Source organism: Mobula birostris, chromosome 6 (assembly GCF_030028105.1).
Source record: "Mobula birostris isolate sMobBir1 chromosome 6, sMobBir1.hap1, whole genome shotgun sequence".
Classification (NCBI taxonomy): Eukaryota; Metazoa; Chordata; class Chondrichthyes; order Myliobatiformes; family Myliobatidae; genus Mobula; species Mobula birostris.
The window spans coordinates 18,094,628-18,115,596 of NC_092375.1; the positions used below are offsets into that span (position 1 = coordinate 18,094,628).

At 42.3% G+C, this 20,969-nt stretch overlaps 2 protein-coding genes across 10 annotated transcripts in view; one reads left to right on the forward strand and one right to left on the reverse strand.

Annotated features, from left to right (window-relative positions):
• Window positions 1-17,149, reverse strand: part of itsn1 (intersectin 1 (SH3 domain protein)) — a 234,291-nt gene extending 217,142 nt beyond the window's left edge. For all 7 annotated transcript variants that reach the window (XR_011886265.1, XM_072259915.1, XM_072259914.1 and 4 more), the window contains exon 1: window positions 16,960-17,149. The gene's annotated coding sequence lies outside the window, so the exon portion shown is untranslated. The remainder of the gene's footprint in view (window positions 1-16,959) is intronic.
• Window positions 17,150-17,533: 384 nt separating this feature from the next.
• The window catches only part of cryzl1 (crystallin, zeta (quinone reductase)-like 1), a 93,490-nt gene continuing 90,054 nt past the window's right edge, over window positions 17,534-20,969 (forward strand). The window contains exon 1 of one of the 3 annotated variants that reach the window (XM_072259943.1): window positions 17,534-17,656. The gene's annotated coding sequence lies outside the window, so the exon portion shown is untranslated. The remainder of the gene's footprint in view (window positions 17,657-20,969) is intronic. The other 2 variants (XM_072259940.1, XM_072259941.1) reach the window with 2 other exon arrangements.

The following is a 20,969-nucleotide window of genomic DNA, read 5'->3' on the forward strand; positions in this document are numbered from 1 at the left end:
TTCAAACTCCTAATGAAGTATAGCCACTGTCTTGCCTTCTTTATAACTACATCGGTATGTTGGGACCAGGTTAGGTCCTCAGAGATCTTGACACCCAGGAACTTGAAACTGCTCACTCTCTCCACTTTTGATCCCTCTATGAGGATAGGTATGTGTTCCTTCATCTTACCCTTCCTGAAGTCCACAATCAGCTCTTTCGTCTTACTGACGTTGAGTGCCAGGTTGTTGCTGCAGCACCACTCCACTAGTTGGCATATCTCACTCCTGCATGCCCTCCTGTCACCACCTGAAATTCTACCAACAATGGTTGTATTGTCAGCAAATTTACAGATGGTATTTGAGCTATGCCTAGCCACACAGTCATGGGTATAGAGAGAGTACAGCAATGGGCACACACCCCTGAGGTGCGTCAGTATTGATCGTCAGCGAGGAGGATATGTTATCACCAATCCGCACAGGTTGTGGTCTTCCAGTTAGCCAGCTGAGGATCCAATTGCAGAGGGAGGTACAAAGGCCTAGGTTCTGTAACTTCTCAATCAGGATTGTGGGAATGATGGTATTAAATGCTGAGCTATAGTTGATGAACAGCATCCTGACGTAGGTGTTTGTGTTGTCCAGATGGTCTAAAGCCGTGTGGAGAGCCATTGAGATTGCATCTGCCGTTGACCTATTGTGGCGATAGGCAAATTGCAATGGGTCCAGGTCCTTGCTGAGGCAGGAGTTCAGTCCAGTCATGACCAACCTCTCAAAGCATGTCATCATTGTCGATGCGAGTGCTACCAGGCAACAGTCATTAAGGCAGCCCGTATTATTCTTTTTAGGCACTGCTACTGTTGCCTTTTTGAAGTGGGAACTTCCACCCATAGCAGTGAGAGGTTGAAAATGTCCTTGAATACTCCTACTAGTTGGTTACCACAGGTTTTCAGAGCCTTACCAGGTACTCCATCGGGCCCTTCTGCCTTGCGAGGGTTCACTCCCTTTAAAGGCAGCCTAACATCAGCCTCTGAGACGGTGATCACCAGGTCATCGGGCGCAGCAGAGTATCTTCACAGCTGTAGTTGTGCTCTCCCTTTCAAAGTGGGCATAGAAGGCTTTGAGTTCATCTGGTAGTGAAGTACACAATCTGCATAAGTCCGTCGAATGTAAATTACCTACGTTTGTTAATGGTACACAACTAGGTGACTGTGTGGATTGTGATAAAAGGGGACTACAATGGATCAGGACATGGGAAATGGAATTATGTAGAAAAACACCAAGTTATCCACAAGGTAAGCAACACCATTCGTAGCTCACCCACAATTGAGAATCATGGAAACCAACAGCAGAGGAACAGATTCTTTCATCCCACCTCATTTATGCTGACTTGTGGTGGCCATCTACAAACATCCCATTTGCCTTCACTAGGCCCATATGGCCCTACACTTTTCTTATCCAAGTACCTGCCCCAACACTTTTTAGATGTTATTGTACGGTTGCACTCCACTATCACCATTAATGACGTATTCAGATATTCACAACTATCTGTGCACAAAGAATAAAGATGACTACTGCTCAGATTTCTTTCCTTTAAATTTACCCCCACTCACCTTTCACCTGCTCCCCATAATTCTAGACTTCTCTTGAGATAGATACTAATTTACACTATCCATGCCGCTTAATTTTATAAACTTCCATAAGCATTCTACATTTCAGTTAGAACCTAGCCAGTCAATCTGATCTCTCCTTATAACTAACCTTCCCATTCCAGGCAACATCCTGGTGAATCATTTCTGCACACTCTATTGCTACCACACCCTTCCTATAGTATAACAATGAGTATTATAGATGATAACTCCACATGTCGTTTAACCACTGTTTGCACAACACCATAGGGAATCCCAACTTTTATATTCAATGCCTTGGCCTATAAAGGCAATGATACATAAATAATCTTATTTTTGAAAAAAAAAGACTACCCTTTTCACTTGCATTGCCGCTGGATATGCACATCCATATTCCCAATGCCCCTACCATTTACACTATGTCCTACCAAAATTTGACCTCCTAAAGCACATCACCTCACATTTATGTGGATGAAATTCCATCGGTCACCACTCTGCCAACTTCTACAGTTCAGCAACATACCTCTGTAACTTCAAAGAACCTTTTGCTTTTTATGACATGACTTTTTATGCTCTATACAAACTTATCATCATAGCCCCTCCATTCTCATTGGTCCCACCACTTTGTTCCTTTTTGTTATGGACATCCAGTCCAAAAACAACATTACAATAACCTTCTGCCTCCAATTTTAGACTCATAGTTTTGCTTGATTGCTGTCTTTGCACTTTCATCAATGCTTCTTTTTAGGATGCACTGAATTGAACTTTTCCATACTCCAACCCCCCCCCCCATGTCTTCTAAACCTTAAATTGGCATTACTTTTCCCACTCAAAGAAGCCTCAATTACAAGACAGTTGATAGCTGAATCCACATTTTTACAAGGAGAGCTTATACATTTTACACTTTTTCCAAAATCTGTATTTCAATAATCTTTCATCTATTACTACCAGTACATATATTCACTGTGCATGTGTAGACCTGCTCTTGAAAAGTTTAAACCATATGCTTGGAACCCAAGTTTGAAAAAGAAAGTTCTTTCCTTTTATTTGAATTTTGGAATAAGTAGTCTTCATCTTCACCTTGTATTCCAGTGACTCTGTTTCATCACCTCACAACAACCAAAAGGGAAAGGAAATTATTTCATCTATTGTCTTTCCTACTTTTTAAGAACCGGAGTTTTATTTACTTCTTCCTCAGGGTGGTCCCTTCTTAACATGCGACTTTGAATGAAGAATACAATGTTTACGGGATTAGTTCTCGGATTTATGAACCATATTCAGTTACATATCACCTGGTTAAAGTAGCATAGGAGAATTGTTGCAACAAATAATCTGCTGGAAGAATCAGGATTAATATTACTGTCTTGTATTTCTTGAAATTTGTTATTTTGCGGCAGAAGTACAGTGAAAGACAGTTACTATAGTTAACAAAATAAATTGTGTTAAAAAAAAATAACAAGGTTGCATTCATGGACCATTCAGTATTCTGATGATGGAGGGGAATAAGCTGTTTCTGAATTAGTGCGTACTTTCTGGCTCCTACACATCTTCCCTGATGGTAGTAACAAGAACAGAGCAGGTCCTGGATGGCAAGGGTCCTAAATAACGGATGCTACCTTCTTGAGGCGTCACCTGAAGATGTCCTCGATTGGAGGAAGGTTGTGCCTCGGTGAATCTACAACTCTCTGCAACCCCTTGTGTTCCTGTGTATTGAAGCCTCCATGCCAGGCAGTGAGGAGCCCAGTGTGTCAAATAGTTTTTGTAAGGAAAGGAATTATCAAAGTTTCAGGCTGAAATCCTGGATTATGGTTTCAAAATTATTTATGGAGCCATCTACATAATGGTTATACTATTGATAAACAATCCAGAGTTCTGAACTGATCTGGTGATAAGTACTGGTTTACTCTAAAAAGAACATCCAGATCATTCATTTTCCTTCAATGCCAGGAACTCTGCCACACTCAACATGAGCTATGTGATTGTTGTCTACTATGACTGACTTTCAGAGGGCAAGCATTTGGGTTAGAAGGCAAAACCAACAAGGTGATTCTGGAAAGTCCTCCAGCATCTCACAGAACAACACAAGCAGCAACAAGACAACAACAGCAAAACAAGCCTCTTTCCCAACCTCCTATCCACCCACAGACATGTCTTCAATCCCTGGACAGGCCACCTCTGGGCCTCTAGTCCTTAGCTCCAGACATCATGCTTCCAACTTCAGACTTCACCCCAGGACTCACTAATGATGAATATGACCTTTGGTCCACAACTCCCAGACTTGCATGGGCCTCTGATCCCAGTGACCCTGAACATTTGTGATTACTTCAGGCTACTAGCTCTGAACTTGCTGTGCTCTAGACTTTGTTTGACTTTGCCATCTTAGACTTTAATGATGTCTGGGTATCGACCCCAGAACTTGTTGATCATGGGATTCTTGACTTCTGGACTCACATGGACCTCTGATGGAACGAGTCAGACAGCAGTGATTCTTGAAGTTTAGGATATTGAACCAGGACTTAAGTGCTGGGCAAAGAAACCACCTGTTGATTACCTATTCACAGCCAAGTTAATGCACCAGCAGTCCAAGTTTAACTTCAGTTGGATGAATCACCTGGCATTCTTACAACATGACTGGCATCTAAAATTCACAGTAGCCAGCTTGATCTCACGTGTGATGAGAGGAGAAAGGGAAAGTAATATCCTTGTGAAGTACTATCTTCACTTTCAGGCAACATCCATAGTATTTAATGCAATGAGATAGAAAGTTGGCAGTATGGAAATATAGCAGCAAGCATCAAAGCAGATTTGTATGTCAACATCATCTGCAACAATCTGGCTCAAAATCTCACTACTATCAAGTTAAAGCACTATCACTGGATCAACATGCCAAAAGCAGCAGCAAATACACCCAGAGATGTCACCACTTGCCAATTTAAATGCAAGCACATATTGCCAATGATCTTACACCATTAAATCAAATTTCTACAAATATCACTCCAGTGCTGGACAATTAAAGAACAGGTGTGAGGAAAGAGCTCTGTTAACATTCAAGTCAGTACCTGGGCACAAGAGATCAAGCCAAAGATTTTTCAATCTGCTTCGGTCCAAAGTGCAAATGAATCATCCAGCCTTGCTCCCACTCAAAACATCTATTGCAGAAAGTCGTTCACAATCAGTTGTCCAGACTGCACATCAAGAAGAAATGGCTGAGCAAATTAACAAGCCCAAAGATACCTTTCTCCAACTTAAACACACAACTTCAACATTATGGAAAACTCCTCAGGGAGGCACTGCTTACATAAAGCAGATCAATTTCAACCCAGTCAAATATCACACCAAAATTTTTAGTCAATAATGTGGGAACATGTCATCTTCTGCAACAATTATTCACAAAAAACAGATCCAGATTACTAGGTCCAACTTGGACAAAAGTGCTCAATATTCAGAGAGGCAACATCACAAGGGCTACCATCTTGGCCTGAATTCCAGACTACATCATCAAGGAGTCCAACTAAAAGGTCAAATTCAAGTTGGAATGTCACTCAACAATACACTTGAAACAATGTTCCTCCAGGGCCAAGATGTAAAACACAGTACAGTTATGGTAGCAGAAAAATCATACAGTCACAAAAGATATGTAGCCCAAGTCCCGGAGTGGCATGGCCTGTAGTCTGATGGTGCATGGGACATTGTCCTGATCCAGTTTGTCTTCCACTGGGTGAACACTGGAGGCCAGCACTGGGAGAAGGGGGAGGGGGAGGGGGAGGCTCTCTCTCTCTCTCTCCACCCCCTCCCCTGGGCAACTGCAATAGGCAACACGGCATAAGGGCCTGAACTGCGCAACAATTAAGGCAATGCTGCTACCCTGCCATTGGTCTCACCAGTGAACCGGACTTGCAGTATCTACAACAGCAACGTCCAACAGGTTCTTGCCATCACAATAAAAAAAACTGCAATTAATGTGAATCAAGATAAACCTCTCTACTGGATGACAGTCTTCGTTAGTAATTTAGGATTTCATGGCTGATAAGCTCTCATCCCCAAAACATAATGGCAGAAATTCCTCATGGCTATGTTACAGTTTTGTACTGAGGAATGATCTAAAATTCCTCTGCAACATAGTGCAAGTCTAGTAAGCAGCTATAGGAAACGTTTGGAGGTTATTGCTTATAAAGGAGGTTCTACCAGTTATTAAGTACAAAGGTTCACATAATTTTTCCAGCCTGGACAGTGAATGATTAAACAATATATTCAATAAAGACATGACAAGTACAATTGTTTGTATGTTATTAGTTTAGGCAGATTGTACAAAAGGAGAAGATGGCAGTGTGACACAGCGCTCAACGGCTACTCTGGTGATGATGTCTGTTATTGTGTCGTGCACAATCCTGATTTGATGGAAGCAGATGTGAGAGCACGAAGGAACATCGGGAGAAACTTCTGAAATGTTTGCTTCGCTGCTGCTGCTGCTACTGTGTGGTCCGGAATCTCCGGAGAAGGCCCCGAGTCCTTGGCTTTGCTTGTTGCTCGGCGGCCAGGGCAGGGTATGGTGCTCGGGAGGCTGTATCGGAGGGGCTGTTCGGAAGCTCGAAGTTTTCGGACGGACTCAGAGTTGGCTGTGGTTGGGTGCTTCCAATGCATCGGCAGTTGTTGGCGCCTGGGGGTTTACACCAGGGAGAGTTTCTCCCTTTTGCCGCCTGCTATCCGGACTATCGGGAGTCGTATGGGACTTTGAGACTTCTTGCCCATGGTCTGCTCTTTACCAAATTATGGTATTGCTTTGCACTGCTGTAACTATATAATTATGTAGTTTTGTCAGTGTTAGTCTTTGTTTTGTCCTGTTTTTTTTTGTGATATCACTCTGGAGAAACATTGTATCATTTCTTAATGCATGCATTTCGAACTGACAATAAACGAGGACTGAATGTCCTCATAATCTAATCTATTACCGTGATTTAGATGAAGATCAAACCACAATTTATGAGTAATCAATGCAGAAAACCAGGTTCACAAACTTTTTCTTGAAGCTGTATGTCAGCTTTTTAGCAACTGGTATAGAATTATTTCACCTGGTCAGATTGCATGTGTTAAATGGAAAGAGTTAACATTTCAGTTCAATAGCTTATCAGAGCTCAAACATTATAAAAACTAGAATATTCAAAATAAAGCAGTCAAGACTAAACAAAACTTAAAAATTTGGAGGAAAGAGCTATGCTCAAGGATTGAAGGTCAGCCATTCATAACAAGTGAAAAAAGATAGGCCTAATCAGAGGTATGCATTTGCTGCTATCCTGGGTTCCCGGCTGCATACTCATTCATATCTATGTCTTAAAAATTTGCAAGTCGTTCTAAGCAAAATACTCTCTTAACTGATGAAAGACCAATAAGGCAATAGGTGGGGTAAGGAGATGATTGACAAACTGGGAATGGTACATATTGTAGCCAGTGATAAGTAACAAAAATGTAGTAAAATGAAGTCATAAGCACCAAAAATAACTGTTGACCCAGCAGCATGTAAATGACAGAACACAGCAAGACTGATTATCACTGTCCAACCAACTACAAGATAAGCCACAGGAGGCTCGTGCATCTGTATTGAAATAGGTGCAGTAACCCACAGAGGTATGCCAGATGTTCATTGGAATGTCGGGGACTCTGCTCTTTAACTTAGGAAAAGACAGCACAGCCATGCAAGTGGAAATACGGAACACCACTCCAGGAAGAATTCACTAGAGGTGCTCAATATGCAGGTACTTGAGGCAAAGTCAAAAGGACCAAATACACTCCAAAAGATGCAAGTTAAAAATGAAGAAAATACTAGAGTCAACTGGATAGCTCTGAAAGAAAGGTCACTGAGAAGTTAAGTCTATATCTCTCTCCACACATCCTGTCTAATCTATTAAGCCTTGTCAGCATTTCCACAGAAGGCAGCCATTTGGTCTCTCTGCAAGAGTAATCCAGTCAGTCACATTCTCCTGCTGATAACGGCCATTCTCTCTACAAATATCTATTCTGCTTGCATCTGAGTATCAGAACTGAATCTGCCTTTTTTTAAAAAAAACTGCCCTTAGCAATAGGTTCCATTACGTTTCCACTGTCATGTTTAAAACCAAAGTTTTGCTTTCTTAGAGATTCTGTGGTTTTCGCAATAAACCTGATGCTTGGTGCTTTGTCAAAAAAAATTTCTCCCTGCCTACTATCTGCACCTTCAACAAATTTAAATATCTTTTTCAAACCTTCTCTCAACTTCTACTGTGACAGGAAAAACAAATCAGTTTCTTCAAATTACCACCTGTAAGGAAGGAGGTTGTGCCTTCACCCCCCCCCCCCCCCCATGACTGGGTGAATTTCCTCCGGGTGCTCCGGTTTCTCCCTTACAATCCAAAGATGTACATTACAGTTAGTGAATTGTGGCCATACTATGTGGGCACAGGAAGCATGATGACAGTTGGTGCTGTCACATTCTTGGGCTGTGCTGGTCGTTGACGAAAACAATGCACATCACTTTATGTTCTGGTGTTTCCTTGTGATGAATAAAACTAACCTTTAATCTTTCTGTCTTTGACATATCCATAACTAAATTCCCTCATTTCTGGTTTCATTCCAGCAAATACAATGAATGAATGTCTAAAGTGAAAAATACAACTCCAAAGTTGATGAGAGAAAATTTTCCTTTCTCAGCAATAAAACCTGCAAGGTAGCAGAATGTTAAAAGCAGGTTTTAAAGATCCTCACAAATTTCTAGTTACCACCCAACATTCTCAGAAGTTAAATGTTTCAATTAATCTGATGGATACAATGTACTATGCCAATTTGAGTGATACAAAACCTCACAATGCATAATTGCTAAGGAGTTCCAGCATAGTAAGCCAACAAGTAGTGCAGGCTTCAATCAACTCCAGTAATAAAGGTTCAATGCAGAACCTCAGCCATATTCCCGATGAACATATGTAAGTGATTAGTGACAGAATCAGAGCTGTTAATGGGTGCAAAAGGCTGGATCCATCATCCAGGCTACCATCAAGGAGATGGTACAGGAGCCCAAAGACGCACACACAACAATTCAGGAACAGCTTTTTTACCCCTCCGCCATCAGATTTCTGAATGGCCAATGAACCCATGGATACTACCTCAATTTTTTTGGCTCTTATTTTGCACTACTTATTTAATTTTTTTTATATCTATTTCTTAAGTAATTTACCATTTTTTAAATAGTTATATATTCCAATGTATTGCAAGTGCAAAACAACACATGTCAGGTTTAATATCCCATCCGCTTGTGATATTAAACCTGATTCTGAGGTTGTAGGGAAATAAACTGAAGAACAGGATTGCTCTGGGAGCTGGCATAGATTTAATGGGATGAATGGCCTATGTTGTAAGGAAACATGAAAATAATAAGACATCAGTGCTAAAGATTCTCACTAAAATATCCATACATCAGAAATAACATATGCACCAACTTCATGAACTGCTATAGTTAAATAATAAATGAGCCTTCAATTTGCAATTGTGTCTAACTGTAACTATGTGGAACTATTTTTGTACATTAGTAATAACCATGACTAAATGCTTCACTTTTGCCTTATAGTAAGCATGGGATGGTGAATCCAACAGCAAAGCAGTGAGAACGGAGCAAGTTGATCAACTAGCCAGCATCATGTATTCTTATTCATAAATTTACTTGATGTGTGCATCTCTTCAGTTCCATCTCATTACAAAATAATGCAAAAAAAAACCATTAGGAAATTGAAACTAAATATTTTGATAACTCATATCAGTGATAATAAACCTGATTCACTTACGAGACTGTCTCAATGGAGTTGGAGAGTATACAATAAAATCATACTCATTTATGAATTACTGAAAACTATCTTCCACAGGTTGAATGAAAATGCTAAACATTGCAGGACATTGGGCCAATAAGTTGTGAGCTTGATATGATTTCTACCAACATGGATGGTAGAGGCATGGAGGGTTATGGTCAAGATGCAGATCGATGAGAATAGGCAGTTTAAATGGTTTGGCACAGACTAGATGGGCCAAATGATCTGTTTCTTGCGCTATATTTTTCTATGATTTGTTTAAGCTTTGAATTTTATTTCAAGGCATTTCCTAATTTAGTACTGCTGAAAGTAAAGAAAAAAAAGACACTTTGCAGACATCTTTAATTTTTATTTTTTTTAAAAAACAGCCACTAAGGCACAAAACACATTCAACACCAACTCCACATAATTTCTGGCACAGTATAAAAGTATGCTATCAAACTCAGACTAAATATTAAACTTATTTTATTACTACAGGAGGCTGGAGAATCATGAGGACCAGAAGGATTAAATTACATTATTTTGTTTTATCAAAAGGACAATGCTAAAATGTAGGATGAAAACTACTGAAAATTTTCACTTGCCAACTTCAATCTGCTCAGTTAACAGACAAAAGGCTTTGACAGCCCAAACATCTGATCTGCTGAGTACTTCCAGTATTTTCTGTTTTATTTTAGATTCCAGCATCTGCAGTTTTCCTTATGACTTTCACATCCAAAACTATTCAGTGATCTGGTGCCAGAATGGAAAGGACTTCATTTTTTTGGTTAAAGCATGGTCAAAGCAGCAAAACATCTTCAAACCTTGCTTTCCTTGGACTATTTAGAATTTATGAGTCTGTTACTTTAAGCCAACATTAAATGAGTACTTTGTAATCAGTTTCAACCAACGAAGAAGCTGCTGTCAGATTCTCAGTAGAAGGGAAGGTAGTGGAGATAACAGATGTGAAGACAGATAAGAGGGTGTAGTAGAAATGCTGCTTATGCTCACAGTTATTCAGAGCCACTGAGTTTGGTATGTGATCAAGGCTGTTGGGGGAGTGGGGAGAGAAACGCAGAGAGGGGCATGAGATGAGACTGCAAAAGGACTTGCTGTAATTCTCCAAGCCTTCTTTGATAAAAGAAGGAGTAATGGTAGGAGCTCATGGCATGAAAAAGGTTGGGAAGGAAAAGAGGCCAGAGGACTGGCAAATCAAACAACACATTCAAAAAGGCATGCAAGGACATATTAGGCAAACCTGTCAGCTTAACCTCATTTGTGGGAAAATGTAAAAACAATAACCAGGCAAAATCCTAATATGAACTTAGAAAAGTTTTGTGTTGATAAAGGAGAATCAATACAGAATCTTCAAAGTGAAGTACATATATGTCATGAAATATAATCCTGCGATGCTTTCTTGTGGGTATTCACAGTAAATCCAAGAACCATAATAAAATCAATGAAAGACAAACAACCAATGTGTAAGAGACAAACAGTGCAAATTGAAAAGAAAAAAGAAACAATAATAATAAGTAATAACTATCAAGAACATGAGACGAAGAGTCTTTGAAAGTAAGTCTATTATTTATGGAAACAGTTCAGTGATGGGGCAAGTGAAGTTATTCTCTTTGGTTCAACAGCCCGATGCTTGAGGTGTAATAACTTCCTGAACCTGGTGGTGTGAGTGATGAGGCTCCTGTATCTTCTTCCTAATAGGAGCAGTGAGAAGAGAGCATGACCTGAGTAGTGGGAGTCCTTTCTGATGGATGCTGGTTTCCTGCAACCGCACTCCGTGTAGATGCGCTCAATGGTGGGTAGGGCTTTACCCACAATGGACTGCGCTGTATCCACTTTTTGTAATATTTTCCATTCAATTGCCTTGGCACTTTCACACGGGGCTATGATGCAACCTGTCAATATACTCTCCACCACACATCTATTAAAGAATTATCGAAGTTTTGGAGGTCATGCCAAACCTTGGCAAACTTCTAAGGAAGTAGAGGCTTGACCATGCTTTCTTCATAATGGCACTTAGATGCTGGGCTCAGGACAGATCCTCTGAAATGACAACAGAGGAACGTAAAGGCGCTGACCCACTCCGTCTCTGATACCCCAATGAGGGTTGGCTCCTGGACCTTCAGTTTGCTCCTGCTTAAGTCAATAATCAGCTAGTTAATCTTGCTGACATTGAATGAGAGGTTGTTGTGGCACTACTCAGCCAGATTTTCAATCTCCCTCCTTGAAGTTGATTCATACCGCCTTTGATTTCGCCAGTGTCAGTGATGATGTCAACAAATTTGAATATGGCACTGCAGCTGTGCTTAGCCACACAGTCATAACTGTAAGGCAAGCAGAACAGGGGGCTAAGCACACAGACTTGTGGTGCACTTGTGCTGAAGGAGATCCAGTTGCAAAAGGAGGTATTGAGGCCAGGGTCTTGGTTTATTGATTAGTTTCAAGGGGATGGTAGTATTGAATACTGTGCTGTAGTTGATAAAGTGCATCATGATGTATGCATATTTACTGTCCAGATGTTCCAAGGTTGAGTGAAGAGCCAATGAAATGGCATCTGCTGTGGACCTGTTGTGTTGGCAGGCAAACTGGAGCAGATCCACATTGTTTCTCAGGAACGAGTTGATGTGTTTCATCAAGAACCTCACAAAACACTTCACTACTGTGGATGCAACTGCTACTGGACAATAGTCAATGAGTCAGGTTACCATGCTCTTCTTAGACACTGGTATAACTGAAGCCTGCTTCAGGCAGTCGGGTACCTCAGAGAACCAAAGCGTGAGACTAAAGATATTGGTGAGCACTGCAGCCAGTTGATCAGCCCAAGTCTTTAGAATGCAGCCAGGTACCCCCATCTGGGCTGGATGCTTTCCATGGGTTTCCTGAAGGATGCCCTCACATCAACCTCAGAGACTGAAATCACAGGGTCATCAGGGGCTATGGTAGTTCAAAAAGGTTTCTCCATGCTTTGATGGTCAAAGCAAGCATAGAAGACATTGAGGTCATCTGGAAGCCAAGCCTTGTTGTCACCCATGTCATTTGATTTCACTTTGTAAGAAGTAACAACAAAAAAAAATTGCATTTGGCTAAACTGATTGATTTTATTTTAATGACATAACTGAAGTTATCGATGGGAACAGATATGTCTGTATGGATTTTCACAACATGACTGATAAAATAGCATGTAAAAAGCTCAGTAAAATTGAAGTGTTATCAAGGAAGACAGCAAAGTGTTGGGGCAAATAGTCACCTTTCCCATTTGTAGTATAGTGAGCACTGGAGTAATGCCCTTGTTTGATATATTAATGACTTAATGTGGGTTCTGGAGTTCAATTACACCATTGTTTGTCAGGAGTTTGCATATTCTCACTGCGATTATGGGGGTTTCCTCCCGGTGCTCTGGTTTCCTCCCGCATTCCAAAGGTATACAGGTTAGGGTTAACAAGTTATAGGCATGTTATGTTAGCACTGGAATTGGGGTAACACTAGCGGATTGCCCCAGGCACAATCTACAGACTTTAAAACAACACATTTCACTGTATATTTCAATGTACATGTGACAAATAAAGCTAACATTTGCTTTTAAAAATGCAAACACGAGGAAATCTGCAGATGCTGGAAATTCAAGCAACACACATCAAAGTTGCTGGTGAACACAGCAGGCCAGGCAGCATCTCTAGGCAGAGGTACAGTTGACGTTTCAGGCCGAGACCCTTCGTCAGGACTAACTGAACGAAGAGCTAGTTAGAGATTTTTCTCTCTCTCCTTTTTCTCCCTCTGTCCTTCTCACTATACCCCTTGCCCATCCTCTGGGCTTCCCCCCCTCCCCATTCCTTTCGCCCTAGGCCTCCTGTCCCATGATCCTCTCCCTTCTCCAGCCTCATATCCCTTTTGCCAATCACCTGTCCAGCTCTTGGCTCCATCCCTCCCCCTCTTGCCTTCTCCTATCATTTTGGATCTCCCCCTCCCCCTCCAACTTTCAAATCTCTTATTAACTCTTCTTTCAGCTAGTCCTAATGAAGGGACTCAGCCCAAAACGTCGACTCTTCCAAGAGATGCTGCCTGGCCTGCTGCGTTCACCAGCAGCTTTGATGTGTATAACATTTGCCTTTCTTTTTCTAATCTCTATTTGATTTGGGTACAAGTATGATTGACAAAATTTCCAAGTTTGCCAACGATACTAAGCTTGGACAATGTAGCACAATGAGGATGATTGCAACAGACTACAATATCAAAATCAAAGTATATTTATCATCAAACTATGTATACTTTACAATCTTGAGACTCATCTTGCAGGCAACTACAAAGCAAAGATACCCAATAAAATCCATTAAAACAAAAAAAGACAGTCAAACACCCATTGTGCAGGGAGGAAACAAAAGAGAAAAAATGTGCAAACAATAAAAGCAAGCAAATAGCGCTCAGAACTGAAGTTGACAAAAATAAGTTCACACTGTAATAGTTGCAGGCCGGTGCAGAGATGAGTAATCCCCACGGAGCAGCAATTTGAACTAATCCGTGCCTCACATCCGAACAGATAGGCTGGCTGAAAGGGCAAACTATATAGTCTAAATTTTTATATTCCTTCTATATTATGTAAATAGAAGATTTGTTGGAGTGTACAAAAACCAACAGGAACTTAATTAGGTGCACATTACACAAGTTTATTTTAAGATGTGAGCTCAGGGGCTTCCTGGGTTATGACTGACCTGACAAATGAAAATTCAACTTCACACAGATTCACCCATCCATTTTAATGCACTTTTCAAGCTGGTAATAAAATATTTAATAATATTCAATAATGACTAGTTGTAGTATACATTCCATCAAACTAATCATGGGGACGCTAGAGTGATCAGTCAATACACGCACATGGAGCGATATGATAAGGATTACTACAGAAAGCATTCTGACTTAAAGGGGTTGGGGGAAAGAAGGAAGAAAACTGACTTAGAAACTATTCTCTGGCACGGAACCCCTCTAAAGCCTTGGGACTACCTACAGTAAAAAGTACATACCTACCCATAAAAAGTATTCGCCCCTCCCCTCCCCACCCCCCCCCGCCCTGGAAATTTCTGCATTTTATTGCTTTACAACGTTGAATCACAGTGGATTTAATTTGGCTTTTTGGACACTGATTGCGTTAAGTATTCATCTCCCTTTTAATATGACCCACCAGGTCATCACTGGTGCAGAAAACTGGTTTTAGAAGTCACATAATTGGTTAAATGGAGATCTGTTTTTGGAGACCTGTGTGTAGTCAAGGTGCTTTAATCAATTTTACTAAAAATACACAGGTATCTGGAAGGTCCAACTGCTGGTGAGTCAATATCCTGGCAAAAACTACACAAAGAAGACAAAAGAACACTCCAAACAACTCCATGAAAAGGTTATTGAAACGCACAAGTCAGAAGATGGATCCAAGAAAATTTCCAAATCAGGAAATATCCCTTGGAGTACAGTTAAGTCAATAATCAAGAAATGGAAAGAATATGGCACAGCTGTAAATCTACCTAGAACAGGCTGCCCTCAAAAGCTGAATGACCATGCAAGGTGGTGACTAGTGAGGGAGGTCACCAGGAGACCTATGACAACTCTGGAGCAGTTACAAGCTTCAATGGCTGAGATGGGAGAGACTGTGCATACGAATCACAGCTTTATGGGACAGTGGCGAAGTGAACGTTTTTCACTTTGACATAAAAGTCATTTTCTGTTGATCAGTGTCAAAAAAGCCAAATTAAATCCACTGTGATTCAATGTTGTAAAACAATAAAACATCAAAACTTCCAAGAGGGTGAATACTTTTTATAGACACTGTGTACTAGTAAAGCACATGGGATCCCGAGATTCATAAATAGAAGCAAGGAAAGTATGAAGATGGACAAACACAGTTTTGCCTACAATTGGAATGTTGTGTCCATTTCTGTTCAATCTTCAGAAAGGATGTAATATCTTGGAGAAGTTGTTGAGAAGATCTACAAGAATGTTTTTCAGATATAGGATTTCAAGGTTAAGGTGTAGAAACTGGAGTTGTTCTCTTGAAAATAAAGGTTCAGTAGGTTTGGTGGCGTGTACAGTTTTAAAAAAACACGAGGAAACTGTTGGTCATCCCCAGATTAGGAAAATTGTTTTAAAATTCTAGGGGTGGGGGAAGGTATGGGGAGGGATAGGAGGCAGGGCTGAAATCTTCAGTCAGCAGAGGAAAAAAGTTGAGAATGGTCTCGTCTGAGCCAATAAATTCCTTGTACCAAATTGCTTCCTTCTGTGCCTCAGCAGTTCTCGTGAATTTATGATTTGCGCAACTTAAAATTCAATCAACATTTGTTGAATCATACTTGTTTACACAAAATGACACCTCAACGAAAATTAAGGAGACGCAGAATATTATGGCAATTAGTAAACACATATGCATACAAATAACTATACGAAACTGATTTTCACCTCAAATTGTTGTGCTTATCAAATCAATTTTAAACATTTTCTCGTTCAAATAACATACCATCCAACAGTCAAATTCTTGTTGTTCCGTAGCTTATTTGCCAAAACGCGCCGAGTTATAGTCACATGCATCATGATTAATGGTCATAATTCGCAAGTCTTATCTAAAGGTGTCTACTCATTTTACAGGTATTCATAATTCTTCTACAAAATGTTAAATTTCAGATATAGGGTACCCAAAAATAACCCATGGCAAGTAAAATTTACTCACAAATCTGTATTAAAATATATCAGCGACAGATTATCAACTATTAATATTCAGCACTAGTCATATGTAGATTGCATATTGTTTTTTTTAAAAAAAGACATTAGAACAGACGCAGGATCCATCATTCATTTAATAACCAATAGATTCGTCAACATTTTATATAAAATATTCGTTTACTCTGTTCAAGCTCAAATAAAACAGTATGTTTTAGATATCCAAGGTTCCACTACTGCATTAAGGTTACTAACAAAATGCTCCGAAGATCGACAATTGTTCGGTCTATGCAGGCTTTTCTTGACACATTTAAAGAAATCTCACAAAATAGATACAAAATTACTCTAGTAACTGCAACGTGAAAAAAAGACTGCCCGCGTGTTACAATGGTCCAAAAACATTTGTATCGGATTACACTTAATATTCTCAACTCCCTGGGCCCAATCCACTCTGCACCAGAGGAAACGGGAAAGCAAGCACAGGGGACGGATCTAAATCAACCTTGATCTCACCACGTTTTATCTTGCAAACCATCCTGTAGTCCAAGAAACAGCAATTAAGAAAATCACCAGGACAGAACCATTGAATTAAAAAAACACCCACCCTTCCCAAAGTGCTCGCACCTCCTTCACAGCAACCATAACAACCAGCTCTCCCTCACTTTTAATAAGCACACAAATCCAAGCTAAATACACTCTTAGACAAAAATCCGCGTCAGATGCGTTGATAATAAATCAATAGTAGCCGCACACTTGGATCAAGCAATCCCTGAAATAACAGGAGGCAGTAATCCCCCGTCTGCTTGCAAAGCCATTGCAGTTCTGGGAGGAGAGCCGCTTACCTCATCTCGCAAGGGCTGGCCGAGTGTCGCTCGGCGGCAGCAGCAGCAGCAGCAGCAACTTACTGCCTCCCCCCTCCGTCTACTTTGCAACGGCGACGACCTCTCGATCTGCCGCTGCCTGTGTACGACAACAAGCGCGAAAGCACCACCACCCCCCTACTCTGCTCGTTGCCTAGTGTCTGATGATAAACGCTCCTCTTTCCCCCGCCCTCCCCACCGCCGCTGCCCAAAGAGCTTCCCACCCCTCCTCTCTCTGACGTTCTCGCCCTCAACCAAGCCCAACGCCGGAAATGACGAGCCGTCAACCTGATAATGGACAACATATTCGCCTATCAGAACAGCTACAGCTTCCTTCCCCGCTGACAGCTGCCCAATGGGAAGATGGGGGAGGGGCCCTTCTTCCATCAGGTTGAGTCGTCTCGAAGCCGAGAGGGAGGTCCGTTCGCCCTGTATCCTCCGCTCAACCTAACTTGTCATTTCAAATTAAGAAATGGGCGTCAATAAATTTGATTGACAGCTGTTAAACCAACCAACAAACGAATTTCCCTGTACGTAGGGAGGAATGGAACTGTGGTCAGCCGAGGGTACTGCTTTAATGCAATAAGGTTAGGTTGGTTTAGTGGCCATGGCGACGTCCTGAGTCTGTTGGTGGCTAGATTGAAAATAAGTGAATTTGGACGGAGTGTTGACCACGGTGGTAAGCATATTATATCTCTATTTTAATGTATATTCGCATTTTAAATCGCTATTAATGTTGTAAAATGAAGAATAACATTTACGCGCTTGCTAGTGAAGGAGTAAATGCGGCTGTAGCCTCTGCTCAGTTTATTCATGGCCTCTTTTCTAAAAACATTAAAACATTGTATGTCACAAAATAAGTCCCATCTATATTATTCCCATGGTTGTTTGATAAGCTTTGCTTATATTTTCAGGAAAGAATTCTGTTTTATGGATCAGTCTCTGATTTGGAATTAAGCGTCTCCGTGTTCTGACACCTGTGCACAAGGGAAATAGAGTGGCCCACTTTGCCCCCTCAACTATGATCATTATGATCGTAGTTGATACGCCCAGATTGCAACTCCTCTTCTGACCCAGTTCTACATAGCCCTCAATTTCCCTAATCTTTCAAAGCTTAATTACCTCATTTTAAATGCCTCTTGTAATACCTCTTTCCTCAGATAGAGAATTCCAGAAATTCGACATCCTCACAGAGGGGGAAAAATCCTGTTTTCCTTTTTTAATCATCCCACTTGGCTTCTTCTCAGTGTTACTGATGTACATATTTGCTGGGTTAAGGGAAGGTCTTTACCTTCAAAGTCTAGTGTATCATCATATGCGCAAGTACATGTATGTACAGGTGCAAGGAAAACCATACAGCATCAAATGCACATAGTATCAGATACAAAACCTCCAGAGAAAGGCACAAATTATACGCACAATTGAGATCCTGTATTTTTCTTTTGTGTGGTGGACCATAGATACTGTGTAAAGCTGTCTATGTGATACCCAAGCCAGCATGCAAGCCAAGGCAGTACAATATGGAGAACAAGCTGCTACCCATATAGCAGTCTCCCCTCTGAATCTGTAAGAATAGCAGAGACCAATACAGTTTGACACCAGTGGCGTTACAGGAGTTGCCAGTCAGCATTGAACTCAACATTAGGGACTTGAGGACTCCAGCTCCTGATTTCCTAGTGTTTACCTCTGAAGCCTTCCCTGATGGGTATAGCGGCAAGGCAACAGAGGTTTGAGATCAGAGTTGTTTTTTCTCCGAGATGAACTGCCGACCATGGCTGACAAGCAACATCTGCCCACAGTGACTGGTTTTAAGGCTCCAGTAACCAGCCTTTGCCCCTTCTCCTGTCAGTAGAAATGGTTTTGCGTGGCTTAGTAGTTAAGCCACAGGTGAAGGCCAGGAGCTGGACATGATTGTCAGATGCTATTTGAGATACACACCATTGGGAGCATTTAATAGGTAGTGGAAGCTTATCCCCACTACCTCCCCTAGATATGACAACCTTAAGAACCCTGATAATTGAAGTTAAGATGGCGCCGGTAACTGGCGACTCTGCGCGTGCTCTCCCGAGCAAACTGCCCTCTACACTACCCTATACCCGAGAAACCCTTCTAAACCTCCAATCTTCTACATCTAGCAAGATCAACAACACCCTGGCAAAGCTACTGACCCAGCTGGAGACCACCGCGCCAGAACTGCTTATTAAGCTCCGGACTGCACCTGGACCCGACCAGCGAGGCCTGGTCCGAGGCCCACCACGTTACTGGAGACCCGCGGCCTGCTACCGTGCCAGAGAGCTTGGAGACACGGCCCATTCCGACCAGCACCTCTCCGGAGCAGACGACCACACAGAAGTGACAGCAGAGACCTCAAGGTGCCCCAGATGCTTCCCTGGAGTGACCACCGTAAAGCCCCGTTGGTGGCCATCCACAGCTGCCAGAAGTGAGGCCACCGCCACCGACCTCGGAAATCAAGCCCGAGGCTCAGCTGGAGCGGAGGCCTCTGCAACTGTGACTCGGCTTACGGACTTGTTTCAGCCAGCAGCCCGGCCCTCCAGGATTAAGTGTCAGCTTCGGGGCCGGACCCAATCAACAGCCTGGGACCCCAGCAGCTGGAAGTGGCAGCGGAGCCTCCCCTGTCACTTGGCCCGACCCGGAGCGCCCGGCAACGCGACCGGCTGATCAATCCCCGCGGGACGCGTCCACCAACCTCAAAGAGCTGCCAACAACACACTGCATCGATGGAAACCCGGAAAGATGCACTATTTACCGAGGAGGCGTGGGATAAGAGCTGGGCTGCTGGTCGGATTGAAGCTGAGGGGCTTCAGGGTCCCTATGCCCACCATCCTACTAGCTAATGTGCAAGCAATAGAGAACAAGGTGGATGATCTCAAAGGGAGACTCATCTACTGCAGGGAGATGCAGACCTGCTGTGTATTCTGTTTCACCAAGACCTTGCTCTCCCCGCCACCTCCGACTGTGCCATCCGACCGGAGGGATTTTCGATCCATCAGATGGACCGCACGGTGTCTTCCGGCAAGACGAGGGGAGGTGGTGTCTGCCTACTGATCAACACTGCGTGGTTCTTGGACACAGTGGCACTAACAAGCTCCTGCAGCCCGGACCTGGAACACCTGTTGGTGAAGTGTCATCCCTACTATCTGCCACGGGAATTCACCTTGGTCATACTGACACCGGTCTACATTCCACCCCAAGTGGATGTGGAGTGTGCTCTGAACATACTGTATACCAACATCAGTGAACTTGAGACCAGGTACAGTATCCGGAGGCTTTGCTCATTACAGCTGGGGTCTTTAACCAGGCCAACCTCAGAAGGGCACTGCCAAAGTTATACCAACATGTCTGTCTCCTGCCCCACTAGAGGCCCGAATATACTTGACCACTGCTACACAGCATTCAAGGATGCCTACCGTTCCGTCCCACGACCTCACCTCGGAAAATCAGACCATCAGGCCGTACTCCTCCTCCCGGCTTACAAACAGAAACTGGAGCAGGATGTCAAGGTGTCAAAAGTAGTGTCGCGTTGGACGGAGGAAACGGACGAGGTCCTCCATGACTGTTTTGAATCGGTGGACTAGTTAGTATTCAAGGACTCGGCAGCTAACCTCGATGAGTATGCCTCGGCTGTCACAGACTTTATTTGGAAATGCACGGAGGACTGTGTGTCTCGCAAGATGATCCGCGTATTCCCTAACCGGAAACCTTGGATGAATTATGAGGTCAAGTCCCTTTTAAAGGCTAGAGCTGCGGCTTTTAGGTCCGGGGATACCTGTCGCTACACGGAATCCAGGTGTGAACTCCAGAAAGCCATTAAGGGCACCAAGACACAATATCGAGCCAAGTTGGAAGCCCAGGCTAACCAGAGGGATGCCAGTAGACTATGGCAGGGTCTAAATGAGATCACTGGGCGCAAAGAAAAGGCTGGGAATATCAATAACTGTGGCACTTCTCTTCCTGATGAACTTAACGTATTC